The sequence below is a fragment of the Corella eumyota genome, chromosome 1, assembly GCF_963082875.1.
Source record: "Corella eumyota chromosome 1, kaCorEumy4.1, whole genome shotgun sequence".
In the NCBI taxonomy this organism is placed as follows: Eukaryota; Metazoa; Chordata; class Ascidiacea; order Phlebobranchia; family Corellidae; genus Corella; species Corella eumyota.
Window position 1 is genome coordinate 4,142,501 of NC_137490.1, and position 15,000 is coordinate 4,157,500.

Here is a 15,000-nt window from a genome sequence, read left to right on the forward strand (position 1 = left end):
AGACCGGGGTTCGATTCCCCGACGGGGAGAGGTTTTTGCATTTATATTTTACCTAAAAAAAAAGTAAAATACGGCAAAACACTAAATTAAAAGGCGTTAAATGTGTCTTCGTTAGTATGGTGGTGAGTACGGGGTTCGATTCCCCGACGGGGAGATTTTTCGCTTTCATATTTTAATTAAAAAAAAGTAAAATACGGCTAGATACTAAATTAAATAAGGTTTAAATGTGTCTTCGTTAGTATAGTGGTGAGTATCCCCGCCTGTCACGCGGGAGACCGGGGTTCGATTCCCCGACGGGGAGAAGTTTTTTTATTATTTTATTTCACTTTAAAAAAAGGTAAAATACGGCTAGATACTAAATCAAATAAGCTTTAAATGTGTCCTCGTTAGTATAGTGGTGAGTATCCCCGCCTGTCACGCGGGAGACCGGGGTTCGATTCCCCGACAGGGAGGTATTTTGCATTCATATTTTAACTATAAAAAAGGGTAAAATACGGCTAGATACTAAATTAAATAAGGGTTAAAAGTGTCTTCGTTAGTATAGTGGTTAGTATCCCCGCCTGTCACGCGGGAGACCGGGGTTCGATTCCCCGACGGGGAGAAGTTTTTTTATTATTTTATTTCACTTTTAAAAAAGGTAAAATACGGCTAGATACTAAATCAAATAAGCTTTAAATGTGTCCTCGTTAGTATAGTGGTGAGTATCCCCGCCTGTCAAGCGGGCGACCGCGGTTCGATTCCCCGACGTGGAGGAATTTCGCATTCATATTTTAATTAAAAAAAAAGTAAAATACGGCTAGACACTAAATTAATAGGCGTTAAATGTGTCCTCGTTAGTATAGTGGTGAGTATCCCCCCCTGTCACGCGGGAGACCGGGGTTCGATTCCCCCACGGGGAGAGGTTTTTGCATTTATATTTTAACTAAAAAAAAAGTAAAATACGGCTAAACACTAAATTAAAAGGCGTTAAATGTGTCCTCGTTAGTATAGTGGTGAGTATCCCCGCCTGTCACGCGGGAGACCGGGGTTCGATTCCCCGACGGGCAGAACTTTTTGCATTTATATTTTAATTTAAAAAAAAGTAAAATATGGCTAGACACTAAATTAAATAAGCTTTAAATGTGTCTTCGTTAGTATAGTGGTGAGTATCCCCCCCTGTCACGCGGGGGACCGGGGTTTGATTCCCCGAAGGGGAGAGGTTTTTGCATTTATATTTTAACTAAAAAAAAAGTAAAATACGGCTAAACACTAAATTAAAAGGCGTTAAATGTGTCCTCGTTAGTATAGTGGTGAGTATCCCCGCCTGTCACGCGGGAGACCTGGGTTCGATTCCCCGACGGGCAGAACTTTTTGCATTTATATTTTAATTTAAAAAAAAGTAAAATATGGCTAGACACTAAATTAAATAAGCTATAAATGTGTCCTCGTTAGTATAGTGGTGAGTATCCCCGCCTGTCACGCGGGAGACTGGGGTTCGATTCCCCGACGGGGAGGTATTTTGCATTCATATTTTAACTATAAAAAAGGGTAAAATACGGGTAGATACTAAATTAAATAAGGTTTAAATGTGTCCTCGTTAGTATAGTGCTGAGTATCCCCGCCTGTCACGCGGGAGACCGGGGTTCGATTCCCCCACGGGTTGGAATTTCGCATTCATATTTTAATTAAAAAAAAAGTAAAATACGGCTAGATACTAAATTAAATAAGGTTTAAATGTGTCCTCTTTAGTATAGTGGTGAGTATCCCCGCCTGTCACGCGGGAGACCGGGTTTCGATTCCCCGACGGGGAGAAGTTTTTTTATTATTTTATTTCACTTTTAAAAAAGGTAAAATACGGCTAGATACTAAATCAAATAAGCTTTAAAAGTGTCCTCGTTAGTATAGTGGTGAGTATCCCCGCCTGTCACGCGGGAGACCGGGGTTCGATTCCCCGACGGGGAGGAATTTCGCATTCATATTTTAATTAAAAAAAAAGTAAAATACGGCTAGACACTAAATTAATAGGCGTTAAATGTGTCCTCGTTAGTATAGTGGTGAGTATCCCCGCCTGTCACGCGGGAGACCGGGGTTCGATTCCCCGACGGGGAGAGGTTTTTGCATTTGCATTTATATTTTAACTAAAAAAAAAGTAAAATACGGCTAAACACTAAATTAAAAGGCGTTAAATATAGTGGTGAGTATCCCCGCCTGTCACGCGGGAGACCTGGGTTCGATTCCCCGACGGGCAGAACTTTTTGCATTTATATTTTAATTTAAAAAAAGTAAAATACGGCTAGATACTAAATTAAATAAGGTTTAAATGTGTCCTCGTTAGTATAGTGGTGAGTATCCCGCCTGTCGCGCGGGAGACCGGGGTTCGATTCCCCGACGGGGAGAAGTTTTTTTATTATTTTATTTCACTTTTAAAAAAGGTAAAATACGGCTAGATACTAAGTTAAGTACGCTTTAAAAATGTCCTCGTTAGTATAGTGGTGAGTATCCCCGACTGTCACGCGGGAGACCGGTGTTCGATTCCCAACGGGGAGAAGTTATTTCACTAATCTTTTCACTTTTAAAAACAGTAAAATGCGGCTAGATACTAAATTAAGTAAGCTTTAAATGTGTCCTCGTTAGTATAGTGGTGAGTATCCCCGCCTGTCACGCGGGAGACCTGGGTTTGATTCCCCGACGGGGAGAGGTTTTTGCATCTATATTTTAACTAAAAAAAAGTAAAATACGGCTAAACACTAAATTAAAAGGCGTTAAATGTGTCCTCGTTAGTATAGTGGTGAGTATCCCCGCTTGTCACGCGGGAGACCTGGGTTCGATTCCCCGAGGGGCAGAACTTTTTGCATTTATATTTTAATTTAAAAAAAAGTAAAATATGGCTAGACACTAAATTAAATAAGCTATAAATGTGTCTTCGTTAGTATAGTGGTGAGTATCCCCGCCTGTCACGCGGGAGATATAGTGGTGAGTATCCCCGCTTGTCACGCGTTCCCAGACGGGGAGGGATTTCGAATTCATATTTTAATTAAAAAAAAAAGTAAAATACGGCTAGACACTAAATTAATAGGCGTTAAATGTGTCCTCGTTAGTATAGTGGTGAGTATCCCCGCCTGTCACGCGGGAGACCGGGGTTCGATTCCCCGACGGGGAGAGGTTTATGCATTTATATTTTACCTAAAAAAAAAGTAAAATACGGCAAAACACTAAATTAAAAGTCGTTAAATGTGTCTTCGTTAGTATGGTGGTGAGTATCCCCGCCTGTCACGCGGGAGACCTGGGTTTGATTCCCCGACGGGCAGAACATTTTGCATTTATATTTTAATTTAAAAAAAAGTAAAATATGGCTAGACACTAAATTAAATAAGCTTTAAATGTTGCCTCGTTAGTATAGTGGTGAGTATCCCCGCATGTCACGCGGGAGACCTGGGTTCGATTCCCCGACGGGGAGAAGTTTTTTTATTATTTTTTTTTACTTTTAAAAACGATAAAATACGGCAAGATACTAAATTAAGTACGCTTTAAAAATGTCCTCGTTAGTATAGTGGTGAGTATCTCCGACTGTCACGCGGGAGACCGGTGTTCGATTCCCAACGGGGAGAAGTTATTTCACTAATCTTTTCACTTTTAAAAACAGTAAAATACGGCTAGATACTAAATTAAGTAAGCTTTAAATGTGTCCTCGTTAGTATAGTGGTGAGTATCCCCGCCTGTCACGCGGGAGACCGTGGTTCGATTGCCCGACGGGGAGGAATTTTGCATTCATATTTTAATTTAAAAAAAAGTAAAATACGGCTTGACACTAAATTAAAATTCGTTAAATGTGTCCTCGTTAGTATAGTGGTGAGTATCCCCGCCTGTCACGCGGGAGACCTGGGTTCGATTCCCCGACGGGGAGAAGTTTTTTTATTATTTTTTTTCTCTTTTAAAAAAGGGTAAAATACGGGTAGATACTAAATTAAGAAAACTTTAAATGTGTCCTCGTTAGTATAGTGGTGAGTATCCCCGCCTGTCACGCGGGAGACCGGGGTTCGATTTCCCGACGGGGAGGTATTTTGCATTCATATTTTAACTATAAAAAAGAGTAAAATACGGGTAGATACTAAATTAATTAAGGTATAAATGTGTCCTCGTTAGTATATTGGTGAGTATCTCCGCCTGTCACGCGGGAGACCGGGGTTCGATTCCCCGACGGGGAGGAATTTTGCATTCATATTTTAATTTAAAAAAAAGTAAAATACGGCTTGACACTAAATTAAAATTCGTTAAATGTGTCCTCGTTAGTATAGTGGTGAGTATCCCCGCCTGTCACGCGGGAGACCTGGGTTCGATTCCCCGATGGGGAGAATATTTTTTATTATTTTTTTTCTCTTTTAAAAAAGGGTAAAATACGGGTAGATACTAAATTAAGTAAACTTTAAATGTGTCCTCGTTAGTATAGTGGTGAGTATCCCCGCCTGTCACGAGGGAGACCGGGGTTCGATTCCCCGACGGGGAGGTATTTTGCATTCATATTTTAACTATAAAAAAGGCTAAAATACGGGTAGATACTAAATTAAATAAGTTTTAAATGTGTCCTCGTTAGTATAGTGGTGAGTATCCCCGCCTGTCACGCGGGAGACCTGGGTTCGATTCCCCGACGGGGAGAAGTTTTTTTATTATTTTATTTCACTTTTAAAAAAGGTAAAATACGGCTAGATACTAAATCAAATAAGCTTTAAATGTGTCCTCGTTAGTATAGTGGTGAGTATTCCCGCCTGTCACGCGGGAGACCGGGGTTCGATTCCACGACGGGGAGGAATTTCGCATTCATATTTTAATTAAAAAAAAAAGTAAAATACGGCTAGACACTAAATTAATAGGCGTTAAATGTGTCCTCGTTAGTATAGTGGTGAGTATCCCCGCCTGTCACGCGGGAGACCGGGGTTCGATTCCCCGAAGGGGAGAGGTTTTTGCATTTGCATTTATATTTTAACTAAAAAAAAAGTAAAATACGGCTAAACACTAAATTAAAAGGCGTTAAATGTGTCCTCGTTAGTATAGTGGTGAGTATCCCCGCCTGTCACGCGGGAGACCGGGGTTCGATTCCCCGACGGGAAGGAATTTCGCATTCATATTTTAATTAAAAAAAAGTAAAATACGGCTAGACACTAAATTAATAGGCGTTAAATGTGTCCTCGTTAGTATAGTGGTGAGTATCCCCGCCTGTCACGCGAGAGACCGGGGTTCGTTTCCCCGACGGGGAGAGGTTTTTGCATTTGCATTTATATTTTAACTAAAAAAAAAGTAAAATACGGCTAAACACCAAATTAAAAGGCGTTAAATGTGTCCTCGTTAGTATAGTGGTGAGTATCCCCGCCTGTCACGCGGGAGACCGGGGTTCGATTCCCCGACGGGGAGGAATTTCGCATTCATATTTTAATTAAAAAAAAAGTAAAATACGGCTAGATACTAAATTAAATAAGGTTTAAATGTGTCCTCGTTAGTATAGTGGTGAGTATCCCCGCCTGTCACGCGGGAGACCGTGGTTCGATTGCCCGACGGGGAGGAATTTTGCATTCATATTTTAATTTAAAAAAAAGTAAAATACGGCTTGACACTAAATTAAAATTCGTTAAATGTGTCCTCGTTAGTATAGTGGTGAGTATCCCCGCCTGTCACGCGGGAGACCTGGGTTCGATTCCCCGACGGGGAGAAGTTTTTTTATTATTTTTTTTCTCTTTTAAAAAAGGGTAAAATACGGGTAGATACTAAATTAAGTAAACTTTAAATGTGTCCTCGTTAGTATAGTGGTGAGTATCCCCGCCTGTCACGCGGGAGACCGGGGTTCGATTCCCCGACGGGGAGGTATTTTGCATTCATATTTTAACTATAAAAAAGAGTAAAATACGGGTAGATACTAAATTAATTAAGGTATAAATGTGTCCTCGTTAGTATATTGGTGAGTATCTCCGCCTGTCACGCGGGAGACCGGGGTTCGATTCCCCGACGGGGAGGAATTTTGCATTCATATTTTAATTTAAAAAAAAGTAAAATACGGCTTGACACTAAATTAAAATTCGTTAAATGTGTCCTCGTTAGTATAGTGGTGAGTATCCCCGCCTGTCACGCGGGAGACCTGGGTTCGATTCCCCGATGGGGAGAAGATTTTTTATTATTTTTTTTCTCTTTTAAAAAAGGGTAAAATACGGGTAGATACTAAATTAAGTAAACTTTAAATGTGTCCTCGTTAGTATAGTGGTGAGTATCCCCGCCTGTCACGAGGGAGACCGGGGTTCGATTCCCCGACGGGGAGGTATTTTGCATTCATATTTTAACTATAAAAAAGGCTAAAATACGGGTAGATACTAAATTAAATAAGTTTTAAATGTGTCCTCGTTAGTATAGTGGTGAGTATCCCCGCCTGTCACGCGGGAGACCTGGGTTCGATTCCCCGACGGGGAGAAGTTTTTTTATTATTTTATTTCACTTTTAAAAAAGGTAAAATACGGCTAGATACTAAATCAAATAAGCTTTAAATGTGTCCTCGTTAGTATAGTGGTGAGTATTCCCGCCTGTCACGCGGGAGACCGGGGTTCGATTCCACGACGGGGAGGAATTTCGCATTCATATTTTAATTAAAAAAAAAAGTAAAATACGGCTAGACACTAAATTAATAGGCGTTAAATGTGTCCTCGTTAGTATAGTGGTGAGTATCCCCGCCTGTCACGCGGGAGACCGGGGTTCGATTCCCCGAAGGGGAGAGGTTTTTGCATTTGCATTTATATTTTAACTAAAAAAAAAGTAAAATACGGCTAAACACTAAATTAAAAGGCGTTAAATGTGTCCTCGTTAGTATAGTGGTGAGTATCCCCGCCTGTCACGCGGGAGACCGGGGTTCGATTCCCCGACGGGAAGGAATTTCGCATTCATATTTTAATTAAAAAAAAGTAAAATACGGCTAGACACTAAATTAATAGGCGTTAAATGTGTCCTCGTTAGTATAGTGGTGAGTATCCCCGCCTGTCACGCGAGAGACCGGGGTTCGTTTCCCCGACGGGGAGAGGTTTTTGCATTTGCATTTATATTTTAACTAAAAAAAAAGTAAAATACGGCTAAACACCAAATTAAAAGGCGTTAAATGTGTCCTCGTTAGTATAGTGGTGAGTATCCCCGCCTGTCACGCGGGAGACCGGGGTTCGATTCCCCGACGGGGAGGAATTTCGCATTCATATTTTAATTAAAAAAAAAGTAAAATACGGCTAGATACTAAATTAAATAGGGTTTAAATGTGTCCTCGTTAGTATAGTGGTGAGTATCCCCGCCTGTCACGCGGGAGACCGGGGTTCGATTCCCCGACGGGAAGGAATTTCGAATTCATATTTTAATTAAAAAAAAGTAAAATACGGCTAGACACTAAATTAATAGGCGTTAAATGTGTCCTCGTTAGTATAGTGGTGAGTATCCCCGCCTGTCACGCGAGAGACCGGGGTTCGTTTCCCCCGACGGGGAGAGGTTTTAGCATTTATATTTTAATTAAAAAAAAAGTAAAATACGGCTAGACACTAAATTAATAGGCGTTAAATGTGTCCTCGTTAGTATAGTGGTGAATATCGCCGCCTGTCGCGCGGGAGACCTGGGTTCGATTCCCCGACGGGTAGAACTTTTTGAATTTATATTGTAATTTAAAAAAAAGTAAAATATGGCTTGACAATAAATTAAATAAGTTATAAATGTGTCCTCTTTAGTATAGTGGTGAGTATCCCCGCCTGTCACGCGGGAGACCGGGGTTCGATTCCCCGACGGGAAGGAATTTCGAATTGATATTTTAATTAAAAAAAAAGTAAAATACGGCTAGACACTAAATTAATAGGCGTTAAATGTGTCCTCGTTAGTATAGTGGTGAGTATCCCCGCCTTTCACGCGAGAGACCGGGGTTCGTTTCCCCGACGGGGAGAGGTTTTAGCATTTATATTTTAATTAAAAAAAAAGTAAAATACGGCTAGACACTAAATTAATAGGCGTTAAATGTGTCCTCGTTAGTATAGTGGTGAATATCGCCGCCTGTCGCGCGGGAGACCTGGGTTCGATTCCCCGACGGGTAGAACTTTTTGAATTTATATTTTAATTTAAAAAAAAGTAAAATATGGCTTGACACTAAATTAAATAAGCTATAAAAGTGTCCTCATTAGTATAGTGGTGAGTATCCCCGCCTGTCACGCGGGAGACCGGGGTTCGATTCCCCGACGGGGAGAACTTTTTGCATTTATATTTTAATCAAAAAAAAAGTAAAATACGGCTAGACACTAAATTAATATGCGTTAAATGTGTCCTCGTTAGTATAGTGGTGAGTATCCCCGCCTGTCACGCGGGAGACCGGGGTTCGATTCCCCGACGGGGAGAGGTTTATGCATTTATATTTTAATTAAAAAAAAAGTAAAATACGGCTAGACACTAAATTAATAGGCGTTAAATGTGTCCTCGTTAGTATAGTGGTGAATATCGCCGCCTGTCGCGCGGGAGACCTGGGTTCGATTCCCCGACGGGTAGAACTTTTTGAATTTATATTTTAATTTAAAAAAAAGTAAAATATGGCTTGACAATAAATTAAATAAGCTATAAATGTGTCCTCGTTAGTATAGTGGTGAGTATCCCCGCCTGTCACGCGGGAGACCGGGGTTCGATTCCCCGACGGGAAGGAATTTCGGATTGATATTTTAATTAAAAAAAAAGTAAAATACGGCTAGACACTAAATTAATAGGCGTTAAATGTGTCCTCGTTAGTATAGTGGTGAGTATCCCCGCCTGTCACGCGAGAGACCGGGGTTCGTTTCCCCGACGGGGAGAGGTTTTTGCATTTATATTTTAATTAAAAAAAAAGTAAAATACGGCTAGACACTAAATTAATAGGCGTTAAATGTGTCCTCGTTAGTATAGTGGTGAATATCCCCGCCTGACACGCGGGAGACTTGGGTTCGATTCCCCGACGGGGAGAACTTCTTGCATTTGTATTTTAATTAAAAAAAAAGTAAAATACGGCTAGACACTAAATTAATAGGCGTTAAATGTGTCCTCGTTAGTATAGTGGTGAGTATCCCCGCCTGTCACGCGGGAGACCGGGGTTCGATTCCCAACGGGGAGAAGTTATTTCACTAATCTTTTCACTTTTAAAAACAGTAAAATACGGCTAGATACTAAATTAAGTAAGCTTTAAATGTGTCCTCGTTAGTATAGTGGTGAGTATCCCCGCCTGTCACGCGGGAGACCGGGGTTCGATTGCCCGACGGGGAGGAATTTTGCATTCATATTTTAATTTAAAAAAAAGTAAAATACGGCTTGACACTAAATTAAAATTCGTTTAATGTGTCCTCGTTAGTATAGTGGTGAGTATCCCCGCCTGTCACGCGGGAGACCTGGGTTCGATTCCCCGATGGGGAGAAGATTTTTTATTATTTTTTTTCTCTTTTAAAAAAGGGTAAAATACGGGTAGATACTAAATTAAGTAAACTTTAAATGTGTCCTCGTTAGTATAGTGGTGAGTATCCCCGCCTGTCACGCGGGAGACCGGGGTTCGATTCCCCGACGGGGAGGTATTTTGCATTCATATTTTAACTATAAAAAAGGCTAAAATACGGGTAGATACTAAATTAAATAAAGTTTAAATGTGTCCTCGTTAGTTTAGTGGTGAGTATCCCCGCCTGTCACGCGGGAGACCGGGTTTCGATTCCCCGACGGGGAGAAGTTTTTTTATTATTTTATTTCACTTTTAAAAAAGGTAAAATACGGCTAGATACTAAATCAAATAAGCTTTAAATGTGTCCTCGTTAGTATAGTGGTGAGTATCCCCGCCTGTCACGCGGGAGACCGGGGTTCGATTCCCCGACGGGGAGGAATTTCGCATTCATATTTTAATTAAAAAAAAAGTAAAATACGGCTAGACACTAAATTAATAGGCGTTAAATGTGTCCTCGTTAGTATAGTGGTGAGTATCCCCGCCTGTCACGCGGGAGACCGGGGTTCGATTCCCCGACGGGGAGAGGTTTTTGCATTTGCATTTATATATTAACTAAAAAAAAAGTAAAATACGGCTAAACACTAAATTAAAAGGCGTTAAATGTGTCCTCGTTAGTATAGTGGTGAGTATCCCCGCCTGTCACGCGGGAGACAGGGGTTCGATTCCCCGACGGGGAGGAATTTCGCATTCATATTTTAATTAAAAAAAAAGTAAAATACGGCTAGATACTAAATTAAATAGGGTTTAAATGTGTCCTCGTTAGTATAGTGGTGAGTATCCCCGCCTTTCACGCGAGAGACCGGGGTTCGTTTCCCCGACGGGGAGAGGTTTTAGCATTTATATTTTAATTAAAAAAAAAGTAAAATACGGCTAGACACTAAATTATTAGGCGTTAAATGTGTCCTCGTTAGTATAGTGGTGAATATCGCCGCCTGTCGCGCGGGAGACCTGGGTTCGATTCCCCGACGGGTAGAACTTTTTGAATTTATATTTTAATTTAAAAAAAAGTAAAATATGGCTTGACAATAAATTAAATAAGCTATAAAAGTGTCCTCGTTAGTATAGTGGTGAGTATCCCCGCCTGTCACGCGGGAGACCGGGGTTCGATTCCCCGACGGGGAGAACTTTTTGCATTTATATTTTAATCAAAAAAAAAGTAAAATACGGCTAGACACTAAATTAATATGCGTTAAATGTGTCCTCGTTAGTATAGTGGTGAGTATCCCCGCCTGTCACGCGGGAGACCGGGGTTCGATTCCCCGACGGGGAGAGGTTTATGCATTTATATTTTAATTAAAAAAAAAGTAAAATACGGCTAGACACTAAATTAATAGGCGTTAAATGTGTCCTCGTTAGTATAGTGGTGAATATCGCCGCCTGTCGCGCGGGAGACCTGGGTTCGATTCCCCGACGGGTAGAACTTTTTGAATTTATATTTTAATTTAAAAAAAAGTAAAATATGGCTTGACAATAAATTAAATAAGCTATAAATGTGTCCTCGTTAGTATAGTGGTGAGTATCCCCGCCTGTCACGCGGGAGACCGGGGTTCGATTCCCCGACGGGAAGGAATTTCGCATTGATATTTTAATTAAAAAAAAAGTAAAATACGGCTAGACACTAAATTAATAGGCGTTAAATGTGTCCTCGTTAGTATAGTGGTGAGTATCCCCGCCTGTCACGCGAGAGACCGGGATTCGTTTCCCCGACGGGGAGAGGTTTTTGCATTTATATTTTAATTAAAAAAAAAGTAAAATACGGCTAGACACTAAATTAATAGGCGTTAAATGTGTCCTCGTTAGTATAGTGGTGAATATCCCCGCCTGACACGCGGGAGACTTGGGTTCGATTCCCCGACGGGGAGAACTTCTTGCATTTGTATTTTAATTAAAAAAAAAGTAAAATACGGCTAGACACTAAATTAATAGGCGTTAAATGTGTCCTCGTTAGTATAGTGGTGAGTATCCCCGCCTGTCACGCGGGAGACCGGGGTTCGATTCCCAACGGGGAGAAGTTATTTCACTAATCTTTTCACTTTTAAAAACAGTAAAATACGGCTAGATACTAAATTAAGTAAGCTTTAAATGTGTCCTCGTTAGTATAGTGGTGAGTATCCCCGCCTGTCACGCGGGAGACCGGGGTTCGATTGCCCGACGGGGAGGAATTTTGCATTCATATTTTAATTTAAAAAAAAGTAAAATACGGCTTGACACTAAATTAAAATTCGTTTAATGTGTCCTCGTTAGTATAGTGGTGAGTATCCCCGCCTGTCACGCGGGAGACCTGGGTTCGATTCCCCGACGGGGAGAAGTTTTTTTATTATTTTTTTTCTCTTTTAAAAAAGGGTAAAATACGGGTAGATACTAAATTAAGTAAACTTTAAATGTGTCCTCGTTAGTATAGTGGTGAGTATCCCCGCCTGTCACGCGGGAGACCGGGGTTCGATTCCCCGACGGGGAGGTATTTTGCATTCATATTTTAACTATAAAAAAGGGTAAAATACGGGTAGATACTAAATTAATTAAGGTATAAATGTGTCCTCGTTAGTATATTGGTGAGTATCTCCGCCTGTCACGCGGGAGAACGGGGTTCGATTCCCCGACGGGGAGGAATTTTGCAGTCATATTTTAATTTAAAAAAAAGTAAAATAAGGCTTGACACTAAATTAAAATTCGTTAAATGTGTCCTCGTTAGTATAGTGGTGAGTATCCCCGCCTGTCACGCGGGAGACCTGGGTTCGATTCCCCGATGGGGAGAAGATTTTTTATTATTTTTTTTCTCTTTTAAAAAAGGGTAAAATACGGTTAGATACTAAATTAAGTAAACTTTAAATGTGTCCTCGTTAGTATAGTGGTGAGTATCCCCGCCTGTCACGCGGGAGACCGGGGTTCGATTCCCCGACGGGGAGGTATTTTGCATTCATATTTTAACTATAAAAAAGGCTAAAATACGGGTAGATACTAAATTAAATAAGGTTTAAATGTGTCCTCGTTAGTTTAGTGGTGAGTATCCCCGCCTGTCACGCGGGAGACCGGGTTTCGATTCCCCGACGGGGAGAAGTTTTTTTATTATTTTATTTCACTTTTAAAAAAGGTAAAATACGGCTAGATACTAAATCAAATAAGCTTTAAATGTGTCCTCGTTAGTATAGTGGTGAGTATCCCCGCCTGTCACGCGGGAGACCGGGGTTCGATTCCCCGACGGGGAGGAATTTCGCATTCATATTTTAATTAAAAAAAAAGTAAAATACGGCTAGACACTAAATTAATAGGCGTTAAATGTGTCCTCGTTAGTATAGTGGTGAGTATCCCCGCCTGTCACGCGGGAGACCGGGGTTCGATTCCCCGACGGGGTGAGGTTTTTGCATTTGCATTTATATATTAACTAAAAAAAAAGTAAAATACGGCTAAACACTAAATTAAAAGGCGTTAAATGTGTCCTCGTTAGTATAGTGGTGAGTATCCCCGCCTGTCACGCGGGAGACAGGGGTTCGATTCCCCGACGGGGAGGAATTTCGCATTCATATTTTAATTAAAAAAAAAGTAAAATACGGCTAGATACTAAATTAAATAGGGTTTAAATGTGTCCTCGTTAGTATAGTGGTGAGTATCCCCGCCTGTCACGCGGGAGACCTGGGTTCGATTCCCCGACGGGCAGAACTTTTTGCATTTATATTTTAATTTAAAAAAAAGTAAAATATGGCTAGACACTAAATTAAATAAGCTATAAATGTGTCCTCGTTAGTATGGTGGTGAGTATCCCCGCCTGTCACGCGTGAGACCGGGGTTCGATTCCCCTACGGGGAGGAATTTTGCTTTCATATTTTAATTTAAAAAAAATAAAATACGGCTTGACACTAAATTAAAATTCTTTAAATGTGTCCTCGTTAGTATAGTGGTGAGTATCCCCGCCTGTCACGCGGGAGACCGGGGTTCGATTTCCCGACGGGGAGAAGTTTTTTTATTATTTTTTTTCTTATTTAAAAAAGGGTAAAATACGGGTAGATACTAAATTAAGTAAACTTTAAATGTGTCCTCGTTAGTATAGTGGTGAGTATCCCCGCCTGTCACGCGGGAGACCGGGGTTCGATTCCCCGACGGGGAGGTATTTTGCATTCATATTTTAACTATAAAAAAGGCTAAAATACGGGTAGATACTAAATTAAATAAAGTTTAAATGTGTCCTCGTTAGTTTAGTGGTGAGTATCCCCGCCTGTCACGCGGGAGACCGGGTTTCGATTCCCCGACGGGGAGAAGTTTTTTTATTATTTTATTTCACTTTTAAAAAAGGTAAAATACGGCTAGATACTAAATCAAATAAGCTTTAAATGTGTCCTCGTTAGTATAGTGGTGAGTATCCCCGCCTGTCACGCGGGAGACCGGGGTTCGATTCCCCGACGGGGAGGAATTTCGCATTCATATTTTAATTAAAAAAAAAGTAAAATACGGCTAGACACTAAATTAATAGGCGTTAAATGTGTCCTCGTTAGTATAGTGGTGAGTATCCCCGCCTGTCACGCGGGAGACCGGGGTTCGATTCCCCGACGGGGAGAGGTTTTTGCATTTGCATTTATATATTAACTAAAAAAAAAGTAAAATACGGCTAAACACTAAATTAAAAGGCGTTAAATGTGTCCTCGTTAGTATAGTGGTGAGTATCCCCGCCTGTCACGCGGAAGACAGGGGTTCGATTCCCCGACGGGGAGGAATTTCGCATTCATATTTTAATTAAAAAAAAAGTAAAATACGGCTAGATACTAAATTAAATAGGGTTTAAATGTGTCCTCGTTAGTATAGTGGTGAGTATCCCCGCCTTTCACGCGAGAGACCGGGGTTCGTTTCCCCGACGGGGAGAGGTTTTAGCATTTATATTTTAATTAAAAAAAAAGTAAAATACGGCTAGACACTAAATTAATAGGCGTTAAATGTGTCCTCGTTAGTATAGTGGTGAATATCGCCGCCTGTCGCGCGGGAGACCTGGGTTCGATTCCCCGACGGGTAGAACTTTTTGAATTTATATTTTAATTTAAAAAAAAGTAAAATATGGCTTGACAATAAATTAAATAAGCTATAAAAGTGTCCTCGTTAGTATAGTGGTGAGTATCCCCGCCTGTCACGCGGGAGACCGGGGTTCGATTCCCCGACGGGGAGAATTTTTTGCATTTATATTTTAATCAAAAAAAAAGTAAAATACGGCTAGACACTAAATTAATATGCGTTAAATGTGTCCTCGTTAGTATAGTGGTGAGTATCCCCGCCTGTCACGCGGGAGACCGGGGTTCGATTCCCCGACGGGGAGAGGTTTATGCATTTATATTTTAATTAAAAAAAAGTAAAATACGGCTAGACACTAAATTAATAGGCGTTAAATGTGTCCTCGTTAGTATAGTGGTGAATATCGCCGCCTGTCGCGCGGGAGACCTGGGTTCGATTCCCCGACGGGTAGAACTTTTTGAATTTATATTTTAATTTAAAAAAAAGTAAAATATGGCTTGACAATAAATTAAATAAGCTATAAATGTGTC

At 40.7% G+C, this 15,000-nt stretch overlaps 28 non-coding genes across 28 annotated transcripts in view; all 28 read left to right on the forward strand.

Moving 5' to 3' along the window:
• Nucleotides 1-29, forward strand: part of Trnad-guc (transfer RNA aspartic acid (anticodon GUC)) — a 72-nt gene extending 43 nt beyond the window's left edge. The window contains exon 1 of the tRNA in view: nt 1-29. This exon is cut by the window's left edge and continues 43 nt beyond it. This is a non-coding gene — a tRNA (tRNA-Asp).
• A 200-nt stretch (nt 30-229) lies between these two features.
• Nucleotides 230-301, forward strand: Trnad-guc (transfer RNA aspartic acid (anticodon GUC)). The gene has a single exon. It is a non-coding gene; the product is annotated as a tRNA-Asp (tRNA).
• Nucleotides 302-529: 228 nt separating this feature from the next.
• On the forward strand, nt 530-601 carry Trnad-guc (transfer RNA aspartic acid (anticodon GUC)). The gene has a single exon. It is a non-coding gene; the product is annotated as a tRNA-Asp (tRNA).
• Nucleotides 602-1,869: 1,268 nt separating this feature from the next.
• Nucleotides 1,870-1,941, forward strand: Trnad-guc (transfer RNA aspartic acid (anticodon GUC)). The gene has a single exon. It is a non-coding gene; the product is annotated as a tRNA-Asp (tRNA).
• A 75-nt stretch (nt 1,942-2,016) lies between these two features.
• Trnad-guc (transfer RNA aspartic acid (anticodon GUC)) lies at nt 2,017-2,088 on the forward strand. The gene has a single exon. It is a non-coding gene; the product is annotated as a tRNA-Asp (tRNA).
• A 979-nt stretch (nt 2,089-3,067) lies between these two features.
• Nucleotides 3,068-3,139, forward strand: Trnad-guc (transfer RNA aspartic acid (anticodon GUC)). The gene has a single exon. It is a non-coding gene; the product is annotated as a tRNA-Asp (tRNA).
• A 1,874-nt stretch (nt 3,140-5,013) lies between these two features.
• Nucleotides 5,014-5,085, forward strand: Trnad-guc (transfer RNA aspartic acid (anticodon GUC)). The gene has a single exon. It is a non-coding gene; the product is annotated as a tRNA-Asp (tRNA).
• Nucleotides 5,086-5,313: 228 nt separating this feature from the next.
• On the forward strand, nt 5,314-5,385 carry Trnad-guc (transfer RNA aspartic acid (anticodon GUC)). Its single transcript has one exon. It is a non-coding gene; the product is annotated as a tRNA-Asp (tRNA).
• A 375-nt stretch (nt 5,386-5,760) lies between these two features.
• Trnad-guc (transfer RNA aspartic acid (anticodon GUC)) lies at nt 5,761-5,832 on the forward strand. The gene has a single exon. It is a non-coding gene; the product is annotated as a tRNA-Asp (tRNA).
• A 978-nt stretch (nt 5,833-6,810) lies between these two features.
• Trnad-guc (transfer RNA aspartic acid (anticodon GUC)) lies at nt 6,811-6,882 on the forward strand. Its single transcript has one exon. It is a non-coding gene; the product is annotated as a tRNA-Asp (tRNA).
• A 228-nt stretch (nt 6,883-7,110) lies between these two features.
• Trnad-guc (transfer RNA aspartic acid (anticodon GUC)) lies at nt 7,111-7,182 on the forward strand. Its single transcript has one exon. It is a non-coding gene; the product is annotated as a tRNA-Asp (tRNA).
• Nucleotides 7,183-7,258: 76 nt separating this feature from the next.
• Trnad-guc (transfer RNA aspartic acid (anticodon GUC)) lies at nt 7,259-7,330 on the forward strand. The gene has a single exon. It is a non-coding gene; the product is annotated as a tRNA-Asp (tRNA).
• A 964-nt stretch (nt 7,331-8,294) lies between these two features.
• On the forward strand, nt 8,295-8,366 carry Trnad-guc (transfer RNA aspartic acid (anticodon GUC)). Its single transcript has one exon. It is a non-coding gene; the product is annotated as a tRNA-Asp (tRNA).
• Nucleotides 8,367-8,591: 225 nt separating this feature from the next.
• Nucleotides 8,592-8,663, forward strand: Trnad-guc (transfer RNA aspartic acid (anticodon GUC)). Its single transcript has one exon. It is a non-coding gene; the product is annotated as a tRNA-Asp (tRNA).
• Nucleotides 8,664-9,482: 819 nt separating this feature from the next.
• On the forward strand, nt 9,483-9,554 carry Trnad-guc (transfer RNA aspartic acid (anticodon GUC)). Its single transcript has one exon. It is a non-coding gene; the product is annotated as a tRNA-Asp (tRNA).
• A 228-nt stretch (nt 9,555-9,782) lies between these two features.
• On the forward strand, nt 9,783-9,854 carry Trnad-guc (transfer RNA aspartic acid (anticodon GUC)). Its single transcript has one exon. It is a non-coding gene; the product is annotated as a tRNA-Asp (tRNA).
• A 75-nt stretch (nt 9,855-9,929) lies between these two features.
• On the forward strand, nt 9,930-10,001 carry Trnad-guc (transfer RNA aspartic acid (anticodon GUC)). The gene has a single exon. It is a non-coding gene; the product is annotated as a tRNA-Asp (tRNA).
• Nucleotides 10,002-10,528: 527 nt separating this feature from the next.
• On the forward strand, nt 10,529-10,600 carry Trnad-guc (transfer RNA aspartic acid (anticodon GUC)). The gene has a single exon. It is a non-coding gene; the product is annotated as a tRNA-Asp (tRNA).
• Nucleotides 10,601-10,676: 76 nt separating this feature from the next.
• Nucleotides 10,677-10,748, forward strand: Trnad-guc (transfer RNA aspartic acid (anticodon GUC)). The gene has a single exon. It is a non-coding gene; the product is annotated as a tRNA-Asp (tRNA).
• Nucleotides 10,749-10,973: 225 nt separating this feature from the next.
• Trnad-guc (transfer RNA aspartic acid (anticodon GUC)) lies at nt 10,974-11,045 on the forward strand. Its single transcript has one exon. It is a non-coding gene; the product is annotated as a tRNA-Asp (tRNA).
• An 819-nt stretch (nt 11,046-11,864) lies between these two features.
• On the forward strand, nt 11,865-11,936 carry Trnad-guc (transfer RNA aspartic acid (anticodon GUC)). Its single transcript has one exon. It is a non-coding gene; the product is annotated as a tRNA-Asp (tRNA).
• A 376-nt stretch (nt 11,937-12,312) lies between these two features.
• Trnad-guc (transfer RNA aspartic acid (anticodon GUC)) lies at nt 12,313-12,384 on the forward strand. The gene has a single exon. It is a non-coding gene; the product is annotated as a tRNA-Asp (tRNA).
• Nucleotides 12,385-12,612: 228 nt separating this feature from the next.
• On the forward strand, nt 12,613-12,684 carry Trnad-guc (transfer RNA aspartic acid (anticodon GUC)). Its single transcript has one exon. It is a non-coding gene; the product is annotated as a tRNA-Asp (tRNA).
• An 824-nt stretch (nt 12,685-13,508) lies between these two features.
• Nucleotides 13,509-13,580, forward strand: Trnad-guc (transfer RNA aspartic acid (anticodon GUC)). Its single transcript has one exon. It is a non-coding gene; the product is annotated as a tRNA-Asp (tRNA).
• A 228-nt stretch (nt 13,581-13,808) lies between these two features.
• On the forward strand, nt 13,809-13,880 carry Trnad-guc (transfer RNA aspartic acid (anticodon GUC)). The gene has a single exon. It is a non-coding gene; the product is annotated as a tRNA-Asp (tRNA).
• A 75-nt stretch (nt 13,881-13,955) lies between these two features.
• Trnad-guc (transfer RNA aspartic acid (anticodon GUC)) lies at nt 13,956-14,027 on the forward strand. Its single transcript has one exon. It is a non-coding gene; the product is annotated as a tRNA-Asp (tRNA).
• A 527-nt stretch (nt 14,028-14,554) lies between these two features.
• Trnad-guc (transfer RNA aspartic acid (anticodon GUC)) lies at nt 14,555-14,626 on the forward strand. Its single transcript has one exon. It is a non-coding gene; the product is annotated as a tRNA-Asp (tRNA).
• A 76-nt stretch (nt 14,627-14,702) lies between these two features.
• Trnad-guc (transfer RNA aspartic acid (anticodon GUC)) lies at nt 14,703-14,774 on the forward strand. Its single transcript has one exon. It is a non-coding gene; the product is annotated as a tRNA-Asp (tRNA).
• The last annotated feature ends 226 nt before the right edge of the window (nt 14,775-15,000 follow it).